Here is a 23,333-nt window from a genome sequence, read left to right as displayed (position 1 = left end):
ACATTTCAAATGTTATTTCCTTTCCCAGTTTCCAGGCCAACATCTCCCTAACCCCTTCCCCTCCCCTTCTATATGGGTGTTCCCCTTCCCATCCTCCCCCTCATTACTGCCCTGCCCACAAGAATCCCATTCACTGGGGGTCCAGCCTTGGCAGGACCAAGGGCTTCCCCTTCCACTGGTGCTCTTAATAGGCTATTCATTGCTACCTATGAGGTTGGAACCCAGGGTCAGTCCATGTATAGTCTTTGGGTAGTGGCTTAGTCCCTGGAAGCTCTGCTTGGTTGGCATTGTTGTTCATATGGGGTCTCAAGCTCCTTCAAGCTCTTTCAGTCCTTTCTCTGATTCCTTCAATGGGGGTCCCGTTCTCAGTTCAGTGGTTTGCTGCTGGCATTCACCTATGTATTTGCCTTATTCTGGCTGTGTCTCTCAGGAGAGATCTACATCCGGTTCCTCTCAGCCTGCACTTCTTTGCTTCATCCATCTTATCTAGTTTGGTGGCTGTATATGTATGGGCCACATGTGGGGCAGACTCTGAATGGGCGTTCCTTCAGTCTCTGTTCTAAACTTTTCCTCCCTAACCCCTCCTAAGGGTATTCTTGTTCCCCTTTTAAAGAAGGAGTGAAGCATCCGCATTTTGATCATCTTTCTTGAGTTTCATGTGTTCTGTGCATCTAGGGTAATTCGAACATTTGGGGTAATATCCACTTATCAATGAGTGCATACCATGTGTCTTTTTCTGTGATTGGGTTACCTCACTCAGGATGATATTTTCCAGTTCCATCCATTTGCCTATGAATTTCATAAAGTCATTGTTTTTGATAGCTGAGTAATATTCCATTGTGTAGATGTACCACATTTTCTGTATCCATTCCTCGGTTGAAGGGTATCTGGGTTCTTTCCAGCTTCTGGCTATTATAAATGAGACTGCTATGAACATAGTGGAGCACGTGTCTTTGTCATATGTTGGAGCATCTTTTGAGTATATGCCCAAGAGAGGTATAGCTGGGTCCTCAGGTAGTGCAATGTCCAATTTTCTGAGGAACCTCCAGACTGATTTCCAGAATGGTTGTATCAGTCTGCAATCCCACCAACAATGGAGGAGTGTTCCTCTTTCTCACATCCTCGCCAGCATCTGTTGTCACCCGGAGTTTTTGATCTTAGCCATTCTCACTGGTGTGAGGTGAAATCTCAGGGTTGTTTTGATTTGCATTTCCTTTATGACTAAAGATGTTGAACATTTCTTTAGGTGCTTCTCAGCCATTCGGCATCCCTCAGCTGTGAGTTCTTTGTTTAGTTCTGAGCCCCATCTTTCAATAGAGTTATTTGTCTCCCTGCAGTCTAACTTCATGAATTCTTTGTATATATTGGATATAAGCCCTTTATCAGTTGTAGGATTGGTAAAGATCTTTTCCCAATCTGTTGGTTGCCGTTTTGTCCTAACAACAGTGTCCTTTGCCTTACAGAAACTTTGTAGTTTTATGAGATACCATTTGTCAATTCTTGATTTTAGAGCATAAGGAAATTTTCTCCAGTGCCCATGTATTCGAGATGCTTCTCCACTTTTTCTTCTATTAGTTTGAGTGTATCTGGTTTGATGTGGAGGTCCTTGATCCACTTGGACTTAAGCTTTGTGCAGGGTAATAAGAATTGATCAATCTGCATTCTTCTACATGCTGACCTCCTATTGAAGCAGCACCATTTGCTGAAGATGTTATCTCTTTTCCATTGGATGGTTTTAGCTCCTTTGATAGACAAATATCTTAATACTACCTGTTATAGGTATAATGTTAAGATAAAAACATAATCCTTCCATTTGTTACAGAGTTTCATATCTACAAAATTATTTAATTTATAGAACCTATATAAGTTTTTAATTTTGTCTTGAAATGTCTATGCCCTATCTATTTTACTCTACCCAAATATTTCTTATATTTTTATTATTGCTTTGATTTACTATTACTTAGGGCACAAAGTGTTGTCTGTATGCTGATTCTGTTGCACTGCTTTAGTTTGTAAATAAAAACTTTTTGGAACAAAGCCATAATCATTTATTTATATATTGTTGGGTGACCTTCATACTATTACCACATATTTTTCAGTTCTGATAGAGACTGATTGCCTATAGTGCTAAAATATTAACCACCTCGATCTTTGCAGAATGTTTGTGACTCTAGCCCAGGGACAAAGTGATTTACTGGATGTTTAGAGGAAAGGTGGGTCAAGGAGACGAGTCCTTCTCTGCAGAGGAGCTATAGGAATCACAGTGTGGCTGTGCGGACTTACTGCAAACTGATTCTAAGCAAAGCAGCTGATGGCCATTTGTGACTCATGTCATTGATTAAGTAATAAAGCATATTTTACTGTTAGATTTGTACACTAAGTTTTACTGCTCTGTGGTTTGCTTTGTTATTGGCAATTAATGTATTTTAAAAAGAAGTTTCAACAGTGCCATTTTGGGAAGAGGATATGTCTTTCTACTGTTATTCTTTTGCCTAGATGCCTTATCGACACACAGTTAAAGACTGAACTATAATCAATTCTCCAAATTCATATGCTAAATAATAAAATATTAAATTGGATATATATCTATCTATATCTATATCTATATCTATATCTATATCTATATCTATATCTATATCTATATCTCCATAGGATATTTATTTACCAATAGGATAAAATATACTTACCCATTTGGCAAAAAGAAAGAAAAATATATATGAATAAAATAAAACAACCCAGATTGTTGCTAGGACTATGAGTTTCTCTCCATGAATTGACCACATGGCCCAACTGCTGAAGAAAATTTCTACACAATTTGTTAAACATAGAGAGGTTGAGTTGGTGCCTTCCTACAGCTATTTCCACCATATGCTAGTAGTATCTTTGGTATAAAAACATACTCTACATTCTATCACAAAAGAAAGGAAAATACCAGGCAATCCACAAACGCTTTGATCTACAATGTTGTTCTGCCTGTAAAATATGCTAGTACAATAATGGCACAGAGATTATGGGGGCAACCTATAGGCTTAGACTTTTTCAAAACCTACTTTAATAAGGGCTCCCAGTTGCTTCAATCCTCCTCCTAGCCCACATCCAAAGGTAAGGGATCAAGATGGGTAATAGGATGATGGGGATGTAGTCCTGTTTAGATGCTGTTCTTTGGGGGCAATTCCAATCTCCATTTTCAGGGTATTAGCAGTCCAGTTCAGTACTGTCAGGATTCCAACAGTCCAGTTCAAAAGGTGTCACCAAACATGAATCAGCAGTGGTGGCACGATCCAGCAGAAATACTCAGGCCTCTGCTTAACCAATACAAGTCAGTGGGAGTGACTAGAACCAGCCAGAATGCCAGTAGTCCTCTGCCATGCCTTTTTCAATTAAGAGAAGGCCAGTGAAGACTCAAAATCGACAACACATTTCATGGATAGCTATGCAAGTGCCCCATCATTGTCTGTTGAGTCCTACATATACTTTCTCCAAACATTACTTGTCCTCTCGCAGATCAGCAAAAGATCATATGAATCTGCTTCAGGAAAACATCTCATGATGCAATCAGAAATATCAACTTCAGCAACGAACCCATAATTGATTTGTGTAGGGAGTGATTCTGATGTTAAGGTCTTGTTCCCCAATTGGTTTTTCACTAAAGAAAACCATGGGACAATTACTGGGGGGAAGGTACAAGCAGGACTTCTGGATCCCTAGAGGCAGGCAGGGAGATGCAAGGAAGAAGTACAGAATTCACCATGCTTTGGAGAGAGAACTAGGCAACCATGTGAGATCTCAAAATTTAGTGACCACACATACCACTCCTACATGTGGGTGGTTAGGGGAGTTTAGCAAATGAAGTTTAGGGCAGGTGGGAAAGACTGAGATAAGAAATTAATAAGGACATGCTTTTCTAGGTGGGAGATAGTAGCACCCAGCAAGTAATTGTGCCAAGAAGGCTAGTTGAAAAGAAACAACTGTGAGGTTGTCTTTTACCTGAGGATTCAAGGGAAGCCAAGAGAGAGCTGGTAGCTAGCTCACATCCTAGAGCAAAGGCAAGTAGAGTGTATAGCTACAAGCAAGAGATTCAACTTAAGGTCTATTCTCTGAGATGGAACCCATCCCTGATCCTGTTTGGTTTACCACGAACCAGAGACTAGATAGCCCAGGGACCTCAGGTAAAATCAAATAATTTTGTTTTACTTTTAGTACACAATAAAATGACTCTTAAAGGCATTCTGCTATAATACTCAGAGAACTCACAGAGATACACTTGCCTGTGCCTCTCAAATTCTGGGATTAAAGCATGTACCATCACACCTCCCTGAATTCCTAATTTTATATTATGTTATTTAGAGATGGAGATGTTGAGAGATATTTTGATCATAAAAATAAGATAATTTGCCTCATGACAGAGAACTTGGCAAGATTAAGGCTCTTATAAACAGGAGAGTTATCTCCACTCTCTTCCCATTTCCAGATGACTATACAAGAGATAACCATTGTCTGAAAAGCAGGCTAAGCATCCTCTGTAAACAGCAAGTCATGGACCTCACTGATTCTAGAAAGATGGGAAACAAATGTTTGCTCTTTAAGCCCCTAGTCCCTAGTACTGTATCTTATTACAGCAATTCAAGTAAGCAACAGTCATCACACAGAAGCATACACATAAATACAGACAACAAAAAATTACTATAAAACCATGGTACCTTACGTTAAATATGTATAGACGTTGGGATCGACTGCAAGGTGGTTTGTTCCAGTAATATACTGTGACCAGTTGTCATAAAAATAAGTTCTGTAGTTCCAGTGTAATGTAAAGAATTTTCAACTGTCTATCTAAGCCACAGTTAATCTATCCTAGCTCCTCACTTGAGGAACTCAACTGATTCTATTATTTACTACTGAAAACATAGTGCCAGATAATTAAAATTTGTATACTTTAATGCATTTCTCAGGCATTTTGTCAAAGTGAAATTTGTAGAGAAAAGAATATATGTATATGAGTGCCTAATTTAGTGCTCATTGTGTGACTGAACCACAACCTTGCTTCCCCATTGACTTGTTCAGTGCCATTTAGGTTGTTTTCAATGTTTTGCTATAATGAATGACATAACTTTCTACATTCTTTATGATTTTTTAAAGAATAGATGTGTATTTCCTCTTTAGGAAACATTCAGAGGAGGAAAAATGTTTTAGGTTAAATCTATGTTCATCAGAAATTTTTAAGAGCTTACTAAAAGGATTGTGTTTACATTCCTGCAAAGGAAACAATGTCCATGGTCCCAAATACTTACCAACATCTTAGTGCCCATCCCCCTTCTCTCTCTGGTTTGAATAGTGTCTTCATGTCATTTATTTTTTTCTCATATTTAGTCACTAATTGTGGTGGATTGAATGGACTATGCTATTTTACCAATAAGCCAATGAATCTACTTTCCTTTTTCTCAGTTGGTGGCACTGTTTCAGGAAGCTATAGAATCTAGGAGGTGGGTCTTGCCAAAGGAAAAATGTCACTTGGGTTGGTTTTGAGAGCTTATGGACTTATCTGATTCTCTGCTCTCTCTTCCTGGTTCCTGTGTTACATTGAGTTGTGGTCTTTCAACTTCTTGTTCCAGGCTGCTGCTTTGCCTCTCTCCACAACGGAATCTCCCTCTGAACTCATAAACCAACAGAAACCCTTCTGTCAGCTGCTTTTGGTCATGGTATTTGCCACTGATTATTGGAAAATCCCATTTCTATCCTTCCAAATTTAAGAACCTGGGCTTTTTTTTTAATTTTTATTTTATCTGCAGGTAACAGGGCTTTCTTACTGTCAGTACACAAGATTCGTTAGATGCATGTGGCCATGCCAACAGTTTTTCCCAGTCTGTAGTTTAAGTATTCATTTAGTTGAGGGCAATTTTACTCCTTTTCTTTGGTATGACTTTCACTTTTGTGACCTCTTAAAGCTCATTGTAAAAGCACAGAGATACTTTCTTGCATTTTTAAAAGAAAATTTATCTATCTATCTATCTATCTATCTATCTATCTATCTATCTATTTGGCTTTAGGTTTTTCAGTATTTGTCTGCATGGGTGTTGGTCAAAAACATTTCTTGTTAGCTTTGCTAATTTCTTAGGCTTTCAGTTGTGCTGCTTAGAAATATACCAAGTGGATGACTGAGTATACAGCACCACATTTTAGACTCTGGATAAAATAGGACCTAGATTTCATTTGTCCTCAAGAAGAGGCTTTGTACAAAGTAAAACTGTCCAGCACTACCAAGGGATGTTGCATTTTAGTTCAGTGTCTACATTTTCCCACATACTCAGATATCCTGTTTTCTATATGAGCTACATTTCTTACGTTAGTACAGAATTTAATTTCAATATCAATTCTGTTATTTTCTTTTTACACACACACACACACACACACACACACACACACACACACACACACACCCAATCATATGTATATTTTTTTCAGGGAAAGTTTTATCATGGAAGAAACGTGGTGCATGGCTCATTATTTACTAAGAACTTTAGGTGAGCATAATTGGAATCCTATGGGACTAATGAAATGTACCTGTTATAACTTATGAACTGAGTACCACAGTAGATTCTTCTGGATTGGACCTAAAAGAAGAGAGGCCATTGTGCTATTAAAAGAATGGATTTTCACAGTCTTCATCAAGCCATAAAGTAGAAATTTCCTTTTATTGTCAGATCAGTGCATGAACTTTTTTTTCGGTACCAGCTTCTGTGTCTTCTTGACTCTCCCTTAACTAAGAAAGATAGATGTCCCTTCTTTTTGTATGGCTATATAAAAAAAGACCTCAAAACTGATGAGTGAAAGACAATAAACATGTGATTGTATATCATGATTTTCTGAATTAATTTAGGAATGGCAGGGTAGAGTGTCAATCATTGCCCCTGCTTAGGCATTCTCTGGTGCTTGTCTCCTAGACTGTGCTGCAGGTCTTTCAAATTGGGGATTCACATATGCACTGCTGCCAGCATCTCTGCATGCCCATGGTCACCTAGCGCCTCTCAGCTGTGCGAGGTTGCTATAGCAGTAATAGTGTGCAAAGTTGCCATAACAGTAAGAATGATTGACAGCAAGAGAGGTTCTTAACACAATATCCAGAAAGATGATGCACCAGAAGTTGCTCCACGATGATCCAGTCATTATGAGAATATATAACTGTATTTGAAGGGAAGGAAGACAACCTCAGAGAGTCACAGAGGTAGTGAGAGAAGAGCTGAAAAGTTATGAGGCAAAGCAGATTAATACAAAGAGAAGTAAGCCAAGGCAAGCACAGCTCCAATCTGCGGCTCCCTGGAAACAGGGGTGGAAGCAGAGTTTGAGGACTGAAGCACCAGTAGAATACTCAGTAGCCATGACTCATGCCTCCAGCGGGTGATCAATACTTAAGGACTATGGAAATTAGGAAGACATGTCCTGCATCTGTGTGGGAAATAGTGCTGCAGTTACTCCCTCCTACTTATACTCATGAAATATTAGTCATTTAGAACATTAGCCATATGTCATAGGGGTAGAATCTATTTAGTCTTGTGAGGATTTGGAAACACTTTTAGTTCACAGACTACAAATCTATGTATGAAGAGAAAAAAAAAGACATTTAATAAAGATGGATCTGGCAAAAATTGTCCAGTGTTTAGTGTAGCTTCAACACAAGCATAGCCATAAAGGATATGGGAGTCCATGAGTTCCATGGGCCCTGCTTCTACTCCTATGCAAATAATTGGCAGCTTTGAATATTCAAGAACCCAGAAGGAAGCTCTTCTAATGCTTCATCTTTTTGGTTGTTGTTTCATTTTTTTCCTCCTTTAATTTCCATTGTTAATTAGATTTCACCCCATTTCTTCTGTATTTGCTAGTAATATCTTTGCTTATGATATTTTAAAGAACCTTTCATCTTTTCATTTTTAATTAAATTCTCAGCCAGAAGATCAGGCTGTTTGTTTGTTTTTTGAGACTCCAGTTTCAGGACAGTCTTGGCTTCTATCCTTGTAGACCAGGCTGGCCTTAAACTGAGAGATCTCTCAGTTCTGCCTCCCAAGTGCTTGGGCTAAAGGTGAATGTCACCATGCCTGGATTGTTTAAAATATTATTATATTACTGACTGATCTCTTTTCTTTTCTTTTCCTTTCTTTTCTTTTCTTTTTTCTTTTCTTTCCCTTCTACTTCCTTTTCTTCCTTCTCTCTTCCTCTTCCTCTTTCTTCCTTTTCCTCCTCCTCTCTCTTTTTTTCTTTTAATATTTGTATTTTCCCATTATGGATATTTTGACTAGTATCTTTTCTAAAAGACTCATAGGTTTTTTTTAAATTCCATTCTTATATTTATACAATTTTGTTTTTGGAATTTCTCTTTATTGGAAAGTCATATTTTTCTTTTATTACTTTTCTTTTTTTTCGGAGCTGGGGACCGAACCCAGGGCCTTGCGCTTTCTAGGCAAGCGCTCTACCACTGAGCTAAATCCCCAACCCCTTTTATTACTTTTCTAATCTCTTGAAATCTTCTCTCTCTGTTTACAACATTCTTCCCCACTTTCTGATTTTCTTTTAAATTTGTTTTGTTTAGGTTTTTTCTTTCCCCACATCCTTTCTTTCTCTCACTCTACTATTTCTGTCTGTATTCATAAAAAATTTTAATTTCACAACACATTCTTCATTAGTTGTACCATTTTCTTCTCTATGGTCATTGATGATATTTTAGGGAACTTCGATTTCTTTTCATATCTTATATAGTTTGCTCTGCTCTGACAATTGTTCCTCTCTGAGTGGTGGTAAACTGTGAGTCCTGAAGAACAGACTGTTCAATGAAGAGATTCCCAAATCAAGACAGACAAACTGATGAATGTGCACATTGTGAAACAGAAAAGTGTGAAATGACAAGGTGTTCTGACTCCTCCAAACAGCCCCTCAACTACCAAGTTCAAGACTATTGAATTAGGTAAAATAGGTGACTTTTCAAAAGTTTCATGGACTTGAAAGAAGACACAGCACAGCAGATGAACTTAATCTAGACCAGCAGAGGATGGTTAGCCATTTAGAGTGAAAAGTCAAAATGGATGAGGAAGGAAACAGCATAGATTGAGTAGCAACTTGGAAGACAATTAGCAAGACAACAAGAATTTTTTTTTTAAAAAATGGAAATGTTTGAAACAAAATAAAAAACTGTGATTACAGAAAAAGCACAGTGAATGTCTCAACAATAGACTCTGCCAAGCAAAGGAACAAATATAAGAACTGGAAGACAGAGATGTGGAAAATGAGGCTCAAACATCAATTAATGTGTATATATTTGAAAATGCCATAATGAAATCCATTACTTCTTTCTTAAAAAGTAATAAAAAGAAAAGTTAGGGAGGAGCTGGATTGGTGACTTTTTCATGTGGATGAATATTTACCTCATCATAGTCAGCTTATGGAATGCTGTTCTTGTGTGTTCAAGTTGACTTCACTGGCAGACTTGGTACTTTGTTAGAATGGCTAGAAGACTACCTCGGCTGCAACTGTCCACTGGAACATGTATAGAGAGCAGTATAGTGCCCTGAGACCTCTGAATTAAAGCCGAAGCTTTGTATTCTTTAACATCCTACCCAAAGAACTCACCTAATCTCATACTTTATACTATGTGTTGAATACCCTACTATTTCAAAGAATGAATACCTGCACCATTTCACTCAGTGTAAGAAGTATTAAAGAATTTTGCATCTATACTTACAAATTGCAGACATATTTTGTGCCATTTATGTTAACATTTCTTGCCAGAAGATTTACTTACCCTCTAGTGAGACTGTCTCCCAGCAGTCTTATCATTTAAATATCAGCTTAAGATTATTTATTAAGTCATCTCCAAGGGCAGACAAAGCTCTTGGAGTTTATTTCCTAGACTCGATTCTACATGTGGAGAATTATGGGGCTCTGAAACAATGCTCTGTCTCCCTAGTGTGCAGAGGCAAGATTCTATAAAAGGAATAAACAGAAGGTGAGTAGAGTGGAAGAGACACAGAGAGAAGCTTGTTTGGAGTACAGATGTATCACTGAATAGTAATTTCTTTTTTATGATAAGTATGGTTTATGGATTAAAATTGCTCTTTCAGAATTTTTTACAAATATATAATGCTCTTTAATGAAAGTTTTTTATCATTACCTTCAATTAAGCCCTCTCCTTTCAGCTGAATCTTTTCCTTTTCATCTCTTTTTTCTGCTGTTGTCTACTGCATTAAATCCCAGTTGCTATTCCAGTGGAGGAGTTAGGGCAAGGACTGAAGGAGATGAAGGGATTTACAACCCCATAGGAAGAACAACAATATCAACCGACCAGACACCCCAGAGCTCCCAGGGACTAAACCACCAAACAAAGAGTACACATGGAGGGACCCATGGCTCCAGCTGCATATATAGCAGAGGATGGCCTTATCTGGCATCAATGGGAGGGGAGGCCCTTGGTCCTGTGAAGGCTCAATGCCCCAGTGTTGGGGAATGTCAGGGTGGTGAGTTGGGTGTTGTGGGTGGGGGAGCATCCTCATAGAAGCAGGGGGAGGGGATGAGATAGGGGGTTTGTGGAGGGGAAAATGGGAAAGGGGATAACATTTGAAATGTAAGTAAATAAAATATCCAATAAAAGATCACAGTTGCCTGCATGAGCCTGGGTTCGGGTTACTTCCCTGAGGGAGGGCAATGTATCAATGCTACATGGTTGAAAAATATGACTCTTAGCAGCCATTAACACCTATAGCTTCTAAACAAGTGGGACTTTAGAAAAACCCCCTCCCAAATGAACTATAGGCCAGTCCTATAAAGTCGTCTGAAGTTTGCTACTAGTGTTATGAATTCACGGTACAATAGTCACGATGTGCCTAGAAGAAAATACTTCATAGCACACTTTCCCATCTTCCAGCTCGAATATTCTTTATGCTCTCTCTTCTGAGATGGTTCTGAGCTTCAGCGTGCACAATACAATTCTAATGGTATATATGTGAATAATATAATGTTATATATGTTATATATAATATTTATATATATAATTTATGTTACATATAATGTTCTAATGTTACATAGTACAGTGTGATACTATGTTTTATAACAATAAATATAATTTTATTCCAAAATAGTAGCAGAGAGCAGTGTGAATGTTCTTGTGCGAAGAAACGTGTGCTCCAGAGCTTTGCATGTTACCATTGCACATTATATATACCATTGAAATACCATCAAAAATTTGCACAAATGAAATGCTTTGTGCTAATTAAAGTACAATATATGTAAAAAGAGGAGACTATATGTGACACGTAGTAATAGAATAATTATGAAATTCAACTGGTTGTATTATAAATAAATCTCAATTTTTTATTTTATTTCCTAAAACATAAACAATTTTGTAACTAAGGAACACTGTTGGCCTGGCCTATATAACCTGAAGTTTGTGTCTAGAAAATTCTCTTTATTTTCTATCTTCATGCTCCCTTTTGTCAAAAATTGATATAGTTCTTTATGAAGTTTTAAAATATCTCATTTATTAATGGAAAATCAACATTCAACCACCATATGCATATGCCAAAACAGCTCTATTTTGGGCTTGTCTTGGAAACAGCCTAATTTGTTTTAGATGAATTTCTACTGAGCAGGGAAGGTTTGAGCACTCTCTTAATGCTTTTAGATGACTTTCTATACAGATTAAAGGCTATTTTGAGTATTGGCTTAAATCGTTGTCATTTTAAAATAGGATGCCATTACCAAAAATTGAATCTACAAGACAAAAATCTTTTGCAGTCTTCCATATTTGATATTTTCTTCAGGAAAAGGCTATTTTTTGATAGCTCTGTCTGGCTTGTAAAGACTGTTCTGGATCCTTTCAAATAAGATTAATACAGTTAATACATTTTTAGGTTTCCTCTTCCTTGTTTTACTTTATTATAACTGTTTAGAAGAGACTAGATGGTGGGTTAGTTTATCATTGATATGTCCAAAATCAGACTAGGTATATGCTTCAAAAGCCTGACCTCCCGGACTTCCTTCCTCCAGCGAGTCCCTGCTCCTAAATGTTCTCTCTGCTCCCTGCTGTGCTTTCATTTCTGTTTTGGTTATAAAGTATCCTCTCCAAAACTCACCTGCAGTGTGGGAAGATGGTTTATTTGGCTCACATTGGCTCAGTCTATCATCTGAGGATACTCAAGGAAAGAACTCAGTAATATCACCTCTCTAGTCAAGAGCTAAGAGACAAATGAATGCACCCTTGTTTACTTTTGCCCAACTAGCTTTCTTCATTCTGATTCAGCACTATGCCTAGGGAATGACGCCACTCACATTCTATAGTATGTACTGCTCAAAGAATGGTGCTGCCCACAGTGATCTCTGTCATTAACAATCAAGAAACTCCCCCACAGACTTGTCCATAAGTCAACTTGATCTAGGTAATTTCTCATGGTGACATCTTGTTGACAATGACTAAAAGCAGGACTCCATTGGTAGTGCTGACCAGTGTTGAATGATGTTGACCCATGGCATGCATTATTAAAACAACAGGACTTGACATGAAAGCTCACTGTTTCCGCAGTGACTATGCAAGTTATTAAGGCAGTCATATTTGAAGTGGTCTACTAGTCAAAGCAATGGAAAGCTTACACTGATTGAGAGGAGTTTGCATAGAGTTCCAGGTCTTACCAGGACAGCATTACAATTTCTGCTGTCATGCATAAACTCTGTTCATTAGGAATAATCCGTCCATGTAGTTCACTTGCATTTGAACACTATGTTGAGCATGGCTTATGTGGGACTCTTTTTATTCTCCAGTTGAGCTTTTTTTTTTTTTTTCACAATGGGAATTTGGCTCTGTTCTTTTCTTCCACCCCTGGCAAACTGCCCCAAAATAACTATTATTTTTTAGGATAGTCACTAAAATGTTCTTGCAATAAAGCAAGTTTGGCTATTGTGATTGTACTGAAAGTTTTTTTTTTCATTTTTTTAAAAGTCTTATGTTTTAGTCTGAAGTTTGAAGATTAAGCAAAATTTATAAGCTGTTGTCAGAAGAAAAGAGACGAATTAAAATTTAAAGTTGTTTAATTTGGGGTACCTGAGAGGATATTCATAAAAATATATCTAATTGTTATTTAGAGTTCTGGGCATACTTACTGAAACACAAGCTTTGTTATTGCTCCGCTGCTTTCCATGAATGACAGATGCCATTTTTCCTCCTCGGCAATTTTTCTTTGGTTTCACATTAAATCATTTTATATGAAAGAACAGGGCTCCTACTCAACCAGTTTGCAAGGTAGCTGAATATAATTAGTAAATTAGTTGAGAACCCTTATGATTTCTAGAACACGGTGTGAGAAACATAGGTCCTCATTTCAAAAAAGAAAAAAAAGTCAAAGGAAAGGAAAGGCAGTTTATCTCACAAGATGGTAAGGTTGAATGTCATGCCAGAATTGTAGGCATATTGATTGGGTGCAGAGAGCATCACCTCATATAGGTCCTTCTTCCCCTCCTTCACTGAATGAGTGGGTAATCAGGAGGGTATGGTTTTATATATAATTTTGGTGTTGTCTCTCCCCTTTCTCCTTAGTGTTTTTCCATTTTTCAACAGATCTCACGTGTAGGATCATCTCTGTATTGGATATCTTATTCATTTTAAAGCTTATAGGTACATGACCTTGTCATATCAGTTGGTCATCAAGCAAGCTTGTCTGTTGGTACTTTTCTACTCTTCTAGTTTGGATGTTGGCTGTAGCTATGCTAGCAGAATTTGGGTGGAGTGGCTAAATTATCAGACTGACAGCAGGAGTCCAGTGTTTCATTTCGATCTTGAGCTGAACTTGTAAGCTAACTCTAAGTACTTTTATTTTGATATGAACCATCAGATTCTATTTCTTAGACATGTAATCATTTTTTTAAAATTACTTGCTACTGTGGTTAGTAGAACAGAATAGTCAGTAAAGTGTTTGCCTTGTACATGTGAAGAAGACCTGAATTCAAGCCGCAGGGTCCACATGAAAATGGTGGGTGTGCTGCCATGTTTTTGTAATCCCTTTGCTTTGGGAGCTGGAGGTAGAAGGATGCATGAGGCTCATTGGCTATATTGTCTACACTAGTTGATAGCTCTACTCCAATGAGAAGCAGGATCCCAAGGCAGATGGACTGTATTCCTGAAGATTACACCCAAGAACGTCCACTGGCCTCCACATCCACACACTCATGCATACATACCCACACACATGTAAACAATCTGTCTGTGGACGAATGCTGTAAAAAGGCTAGCTATTGAAATGACTGGGAGAGGGTAATAGAAAGAAAGAGAGAAAGGAGAGCAAGAATTATAAATGAGCTGAACTTAGTTTCTTTTACTCATTTAGTGAACTGAGCATTTGTACAGAAGTTCATCTATCTGACCATCCATTTGTTAGCAATTCAGTTTCTTCCTTCTCATTTATGTGTCTTGATTGTAATTAACAGAGTTCGTTGCAGATAAATGGAAGTAGAAAATGAATCCTTATTCTTTGCTTCCAGGCTGCCAAAAAGGTACATAGGGCGTGTCCATGCATTCCTACTGCGGTGTTGGTACCTTTGCTACAGGACCACCCAATGGAGCATCGATGGATCTCTGATATTGTGAACGAAAATAGATATTATTAAATTGTTTATATCACTATTACAGTAACAGAGATCCGATGAACATGCCTGGTCTTTCAGAGGCAGGCCAGTAGATAAGAGACAGCCTTCCAGAGCTCATAAGCTACAATGTTAAAGATGGGTGCTCAGTGAGGAGAACAAAGCTTTAGTTAGCTCTGGAGGGGAGGATTAATAAGTAATCACTTAGGGAACTTTAAGACAGAGGAGAGAGTGGGTCGGCACAGCTGCAGTGCTGAGCATTGGTTCCAAGCAGTAAGCAGGTGGTGAATGGCCTGTGTGCAACAATAAGATGCTTTGCTTATTTTAAGGGAATGAGAAGGGAGTTGAAGAGCCTTAGTTAATCTTTGTGAACTAAAAGACATATGGGGTAGTGAAGAATGTAGAAATCAAGTCCAGCTTGGAGCTCTTGAAGGGAAGTCAGCCAAGAGGCTGATGGTAGCAAAGGTATATGACTTATGCTGTGAATCTGAGGACCCTTTGGTCAAACAGCTGTAAGAGGCTGGAGAAAGCTGAAGGAAAATATACAGGAAGTGTTTTATGTTTATCTTGTATCACACATTGTAAAGTGCTAAGAGAAGAGCAAATGCTTTAATTAAAAGGAACAATTTGCTTAGGAGAAACAATTGCTCTGTTTGCTAACCGAGTCTAATGCAGTGCACAGCCAAACTGTGGGTTTAATATACACCATCTCTTTAAATGCCAAACGAACCAGCAATAGTTGGGACTGCATATTTATTCAGTGTAATTGATAGAAATGTTTAATTAAGTATTCTGAAGGGTAATTCTCCAGTTTTCTCTCTCAGACAAATTGAAACCACTGCTCGCTTCTCAGATTATTCTTTGTATAATTAAATAAAAACACCCTACAAACGAGAAAGTAACATCACCAGAGTTCAAGATGGTTTTTGAAACACTTTGGTTTGTGAAATCCCAGGATAAGACTGCCCATCGTTGTTTCTTTTAATTTCCTTCCCCACTCCTCCTTTTACCATAGAGTTTCAGTGTAAAATGGCCACAGGGGATAAGAAAAATATAGGTTTTCCATCAATGGTTTATGGACGAGTTGTAAGAGATTAATTGTCCAAGTTACACAGATAATGTATGCCACAGGGAAGAAGCAAGTAAATTATATTTTCAAATCAAAGGAGCAAAACTCCATTCCGAACTATTCCAGTTTGAAATTTTTCTTGATTACACACACAGAATGCCTCTGTAGGTTTATTTTAAACTCATTATCTTTCTCAGTTAAACACAGGGTAGATGTTTCATTAGGAAAAACCAACAAACATTATGAGGTGTCAAGATGGCTCAGAAGGTAAAGTAGCTTGCCACTAAGCCCATGGCAACACAAGTTTGGTCCTCGGGATTCATGTGATGTGAAGATTTACCCCATGTGTTATTCTCCGACTTCCAAATGTGTCCTGTGACACACATACATATGCATGTGTGCACACAGATTAACTAGCTAGCTAGCTAACTAACTAACTAACTAACTAACTAACTAACTAACTATATGTTAAGTTAGAAATCCAACATGAAAGAGGTCTTGAATGGCAATGTTAGTCACCTATCAGGATGATATCGCCACTAGATTAAAAATAATTTCTGAGTTTTATTATATATTCTAGCTAATGAGCATTAAGTGAAAAAGGTGTGATTTCTTTGAAGAAAGACTTTCTTAAGAGTACACAAGTGTCCAAGTGGCAAAGACATTGCAAGACACTGAAAAGCAATTGTCCCATATTCTTTTCCTCTTCAGCATCTGTACCATTCCCCAGAAAAGTAAAATGTCCTTCATCTAGGGATTCCTTCAATGTGTGTATATAACAAGCTAATTCTACAGGAGTCCTTTTTATTTTTATTTAATTTTGACAATTTTGTACAGGTATCTCATGAAATATATCATCCTCCCCATAATATTCTTTCCAATTCCCATCCATATTTCTGAACATGACCCCTGTCCCAGTTTCATTTATTTTTGATAACCTATTAAGTCTAGTCAATGCTATCTCTATATATGGGAGTGCGGGGCCATCCACTGGAGCAAGGGAAATGTATGGATAGCTAAATCCTCAGAAAAGAATGATTTTTTTCTTCCCCAGGAACTATCAGTGGCTAATATTTGATAAAGCAGAGAGATCTTCTTTCTCATCTAAGCTGGGATTCTGGCTGGTCTGGACTTTTGCTGTGGTCACAACCATGACTGCAGTAAGTTCCTGATTTTTGTGGCCATTTCCTGTCCAGAGGACGGCGTATCCCAGCTCTGCTCTCCACCCTCCAGCTTTTACATCATTGTCTCATCTTTCTTTAATTTATTTTTCTCCATCTTTATTAACTTGGGTATTTCTTATTTACATTTCAATTGTTATTCCCTTTCCCAATTTCCGGGCCAACATCCCCCAAACCCCCACCCTCCCCTTCTATATGGGTGTTCCCCTTCCCACCCTCCCCAATTACAATGTTCTCTAAATCTTGATGGTATGGATGGTAGGGTAGTACAGATGTCCTGTTTAGGCTGAGCATGCAGTCTCTTACTCTCTGCACCTTGACCAAATATACATGCATCTGCATTCACTGCTTCACATTGCAAAAAATGTGTCTCTAACCATGTTTGAGAACAGCCCTGGTCTATGGATGTAAACAAATATTTAGATCGCAATTTGACAACATGATCATTTAATAAAAGAGCAACAGCTTATTATTAACCTATGGTCTATGACCTCCTTATCTACATATATAGTTTTTAAACCAGGATTGTAGTAGGAAGCATGAAAGTCCCTCCTTTGGAGAAAGCCTTAGTTACCATTAGAAGTTTCCCTATAGCATCATCACTGTACCAGGGGGAGCATCTTACCTGGCCGGTAAGTATTGCACTATGCAGCATCTAGCTCTGGGGATGTTCATGTATGTCTTTTCTCTCCTACTAGCCTGCATAGCTCCTCTTGACAATATGAAACCTCTCCCGAAGTTTCCTGGTTGCCTTGACTCTTTTCCGTACATCCGGAAGCTAGAGTCTGTGGTTCTTCAGCAATACGATCATACCATGTAGTTACGGTAGGTAACTAAGGGAAACAGCAGTAGCCTGTGTTGTTTTGGAGACTTCTCTGGCCTCTTTGACTACAGCAAGGGATGTCATGTTTGTTACTGCAATGTTCATTTCATTTCATGTCTTCTGAGAGCAACATTGTCTAATCATGTTGGCTAATGGCATTTGAACACTTTTTGTGTCTTTAAAGTTGTATTTTGAAAGGTACATGGGAGAATTAAGCGATACCAAGGATCTACAAAAAAAAAGCCTTAAAGAAACCCAGTAGTTAGTAAACTAATTTAATATATTTTTTAAAAATAATGTGGATATGCTGAGGCTTATAATTCAGAAATTTTCCTATCATGAAGGTCTATTTAGTTTATTTTCGGAAAACAATAACTGGTTTTCATTTGGTGAGTGGAAAATTAATTTAGACTTCAGCCATTCTGAATAAAGATATAATATAATTTAACATTGAACTGATAACCATTTTCCCCCGGATGTCAATTTAATTTAAAGCAATTATTTGTGCAAAGTAGAAAATTAATGATGTCACAAGGCCAAATGTTTTACGTTTATTATGCTTGCTCTATGAAAAACAACAGTGCCATGCCAAGATCTCAATTTTGTTAAGCAAAAGCATGCCTTGAATGTGAATGTTCCTCTCATTCAGACTCATGTATCTTTATGTGATGAAGCGGTATGCTGTACACGCATGACAATGAGCTTCTGATTCCTGTAGATTCACAAAATCCAAACCTTTCGGCTGGATCTGGTTCGCCCATCTCAATCCAATTTCATGGATCCCAGTGATGGATATTTTGATTATGCTTTATTGTTTCTCTTCTTTCTTCAAGGATATTGTGATCAGCTGTGTCAGGGAAAGTTTGTCTCTTTTCCTTTCCTCGGAGAATCAGAGTGTAAGGGTGGCTCCAGGCTCTTCCGGTCTCTATGTACAACTTCCATGCTGTGTAAAAGTCAGCATTCCCCGACCCTGTTTGATCAGCTGTCCATATTTTGAAATACTAGTGAGCAAAGGTCCTCCCTTGAAAGCATTAATATTTTTGCAATTTACTTTCACCCTAATATTTACTAGTTTTTGATCATCACTTCCTGTGACAGCGACTTTCCCATACAGAGGTTCCGTTCTCACGTTTCCATACAAATAGGTGAAGAGCATTGAAAAATAGAGAGATGGGGAGTAACAGAGATGGATCTCCACTAATGACCGAACATTGCCGGAACGTATTTCTCAATGATATCCAATGCTTCCTGAGGAGAGGGATGACTGAAAGTAAGGTAACCAGACTCAACAAGTTAGCCTGCAATACTGAGTGTCATCCCAGCAGTCATAAATCAACCAAGGCATGGTGCCACTTAAAAATATTAGTGAAAGACGAGGCATGGAGGGTAACTATGTGAAATCAAAAGGGAAAACTGACTCTCAGTCTAAATCTGAAAACATTGGCCCAAGAATGTATTATGTGTGCTTGGAACGAAATGAGTGCCGAATAAGTTAAAGGAAGGAAATACTTAAATCACCAGCCAGAAAATATTCATGGACATAAGGAAATGTTTGACAGATTTAGAAATGAATGATTCTCCCAAAGTGGAGCTGAAAATACACTATTATTTTTCATCTGTCAAAGACGAGAATTCATTTATTCTGTGACCTAGAAGATCTTTCGGGCCACACAGTTATAAAACAAGCAATCAAATATGTTTCATTCCCTGTCATTTGTAAGCTGTGCACCTTTCTGTAATGATTAGACTTCTCTGTGCTGTCATTTTCTGATCTTTAAAGGAGAATAATGAAGTTGTCTCTTGGAGTGCTAAGGAGATTATTAAACAACTCTTTTTCTTTTTTCTTTTATTGAATATTTCTTTATTTATATTTCAAATGTTATTCCCTTTCCCGGTTTCCTGTCCATAAGCCCCCTGTCCTCTCCCCCTCCCCTTCTTCTGTAAGGGTGTTCCCCTCCTCATCTATCCCCCTTCCCGCCACCCCCCTCCTACATTCCCTTACACTAGGGGTCCAATCTTGATAGGATGAAGGACTTCTCCTTCCTTTGGTACCCAACAAGGCCATCCTCTGCTACATATGCAGCTGGAGCTATGGGTCAGTCCATAGTCTTTGGGTAGTGGTTTAGTCCCTGGGAGCTCTAGTCGGTTGGTATTGTTGTTCTTATGGGGTTGCAAGCCCCTTCAACTCTTTCAGTCCTTTCTCTAACTCCTCCAATAAAGACCTCGTTCTCAGTTCAATGGTTTGCTGCAAGCATTTGCCTCTGTATTTGGCATGGTCTGGCTGTGCCTCTCAGGAGGCAGCTATATCAGGCTCCTGTCAGCATGCACTTCTTGGCTTCATCAATATTATCTAGTTTTGGTGGCTGTATATATATGGGCTGTATACCCAGGTGGGGCAGGCTCTGAATGGCTATTCCTTCAGTCTCTGCTCTAAACTTTGTCTCCATATCCCCTCCTATGAATATTTTTGTTCTCCCTTTGAAGAAGGATTGAAGCATCTGCACATTGGTCATCCTTCTTCTTGAGATTCATGTGGTTTATGGATTGCATCTTGGATAATTCGAGCTTTTGGACTAATATCCACTTATCAGTGAGTGCATCCTATGTGTGTTTTTCTGTGATTGGGTTACCTCACTCAGGATGATATTTTCCAGTTCCATCCATTTGCCTATGAATTTCATAAAATCATTGTTTTTGATACCTGAGTATTACTCCATTATGTAGATGTACCACATTTTCTGTATCCATTCCTCTGTTGAAGGGCACCTGGGTTCTTTCTAGCTTCTGGCTATTATGAATAAGGCTGCTATGAACATAGTGAAGCATGTGTCCTTGTTGTGTGTTAGAGTATTGTTTGGGTATATGCCCAGGAGAGGTATAGCTGGGTCCTCAGGTAGTGCAATGTTCAATTTTCTGAGGAACCACCAGAATGATTTCCAGAGTGGTTGTACCAGTTTGCAATCCCACCAACAATGGAGGAGTGTTCCTCTTTCTTCACATCCTTGCCAGCATCTATTGTCACCTGAGTTTTTGATTTTAACCATTCTGACTGGTTGTGAGGTGAAATCTCAGGGTTGTTTTGATTTGCATTTCCCTGATGACTAATGATGTTGAACATTTCTTCAGGTGCTTCTCAGCCATTCAATAGTCTTCATCAACAGCTCTTAATGTGAGTTCATTTTATTATCATTATGCCTAAGGACATTTCTTATCCTTTCTCTAATTGCTCCTAAATGATAATACGAGGGCTAGATATTGGTGAGCTTTATACTCATGTGCATGCACGCGAGTGTGTGCACACACACGCACACACACACAGAGACAAACACACACAAACAAACACACACGCGCAAGCACAAGCATATGCACATGCATAGGAACATGCACAGGAACATGGGTATATCTGTGCATAAATGCACACACATTTGAAGAGAGACTCTTAGTGATTTCCATCATGTCTTCAATTATCATAAATGTGTCCTCTCCATCTGACATAGAAGCATAGACCAGTTTAGAAATTTCTTCAAGCTCACTTAGTGGGTCAATCAGAACCTGAACTGAGAATTGATGTATGGAATGAATGTATCTAAGTATGACTATCCATCCTGGATGTGAGCAATGCAGTATCTAAGAGGCCTCAAGCCTAAGCAAATGCATGACCTCTTGTACACAGGAGACTGGGAATATTCTAAAGTGAGATGTTTCTATAACAGCTGGCTTTTAGTAAGACAGTGGCACATAAAGGATCTAATGAAGGTTCCTCATTTCAGAACAAGGCATGATCACCAGACCCCTGCTGAGATCACCAGTGACGATTAGTTGGGCCCATTTTTATTATATTTGTATATAATATATATGTTGAATCCCTTGAGAGGATGTCATGTTTCCATCTGAGCACACAGCCACCCAATTGCAGCTTCCCTTCTACTTGGTGTTTGTTTTACTTCCACAGCTTGTACAGGAAGCAGCAACTTTCCTTGTGAGAAGTTGTTTTTCTGAAGGGTCCTGGCTTGGAACTTTCCCTGGCAAGTTTGGAAGTCATTTGGAGAACTGAATATGACTTCTACAGTAGGGATGGGGGAGAGAACATTTAATGTGCCATATAAGTATCATCATGTGTGTGTATAACGGTAATCATGTGTGCATGAGTGTGTAGATGTCATAGCTTAATATTGGCCGGCTTTCTTAATCACCCTCCGTATTAATTTTGAAAGAATCTTTCCATTGATCCTGGATCTTACCAACTTGTCCCGAATATTTGGCCAGTAGGGCTCAGAGAGCCTCCTGAACTTGCTGCCTCAGTACTGGGATTACTACATGGGTAATCACTTTTATTGACTGCTCTATTTCCCTAACCCAGAAATGGACAGATTCCTTTCCAAGATATACATTGTAGATTCTTGTTCATGTTGATTGTCTCTTTTGCCTTATCCTTCTACTTTATGAGGAATATATGTGCCTTTTTGTCATGGCACAAGCTGCTATGTTCTTCACAAATACCCCATTACAAAGGTTTATATGTGGCTGTCAGGCACCCACCACTGTACAACAGGATTTCCAAAGTCAGTAATCTAGTAAAGGGTAATTTTCACAGACATGAACCCATAATGATGTCACAAGCTGAATTGTGTGGGACCAGTGCTGTTCATGTCTCCTTTAGCAATCCTGATGTCTAGCATCAGAATTACTCAACCAGTGTTGGCTGCATTCTTGAAAACATTACCATTAAGGTATTCAAACTACTTTAGGGTAAATTCATGTCCTTGGATTGCAATGATATATCCTGGGTCTTGGAATTCATTGATAGTACTTGTGATATGTACTATTAATTGTAGTAGTATATTTGTTGACAAGAAGAAAACTTTGCAAAACCTTCCAAAGAATAAGATCAATATATCCTCTTATTTATCCATAAGATAGTGCATCGATAAAGATCTGATATAAATTATGCCTCTGATCATTGTTTTTAAATTGATAACTTGCTCTTGTGACTGTTACTGGGTCTCATAGACACAGAAGAAAGGATACAAATGTGACTGATTGGTGAGTTATCTGACAACGTTCCAGCATTGCATAGATTGTATTATTTAAATCTCTCCTTCACATTCCAAGGGTTTCTTAATCACCCGTGGTATGAAAGACTTTCCTACACTTCTGTTGAAGCAGGTCTGAATAGAGAAGGAAGAAATTCTAACCTATTCTAAGACATCTTAAGATGTACAGGGTTAGTTATCCAGGAAATTATTGTCTGGGAGGATGACTCTATTTGATACTTTTGATTTATAATCATTGGACCTTATACAGAAGAGAGGGATAGTCCAAGAATACTAAGGTGTCATGAATGTGATTTAAAGATTTTCAGGTGGGAAGAAAGTTTTCATTCTAATAAAAGAAAAGGAGACAGAATAATCATCAGGAAATGTTCCATGTCCTAGTAATGAATTTTACCCATCTCTTTGTTACTGCCAGCCTTCCTTAATATGTTTTTTTTCAAATTACAATAACTCTCAGAATTTAAATATTCTAATCAAAGTTAGTGGTGCCATACTGAAAGGAGGCAAATGAATGATTAAAGTCACAGTCATGTCATTCAGACATCTCATTGTATTCATAAAGAACTTTAGAAAAATTCAAGCTCTGAGATCTGGTGGAT

Source organism: Rattus norvegicus, chromosome 10, assembly GCF_021556685.1.
Source record: "Rattus norvegicus strain SHRSP/BbbUtx chromosome 10, alternate assembly SHRSP_T2T, whole genome shotgun sequence".
Classification (NCBI taxonomy): Eukaryota; Metazoa; Chordata; class Mammalia; order Rodentia; family Muridae; genus Rattus; species Rattus norvegicus.
This window is presented reverse-complemented; position numbering follows the sequence as displayed.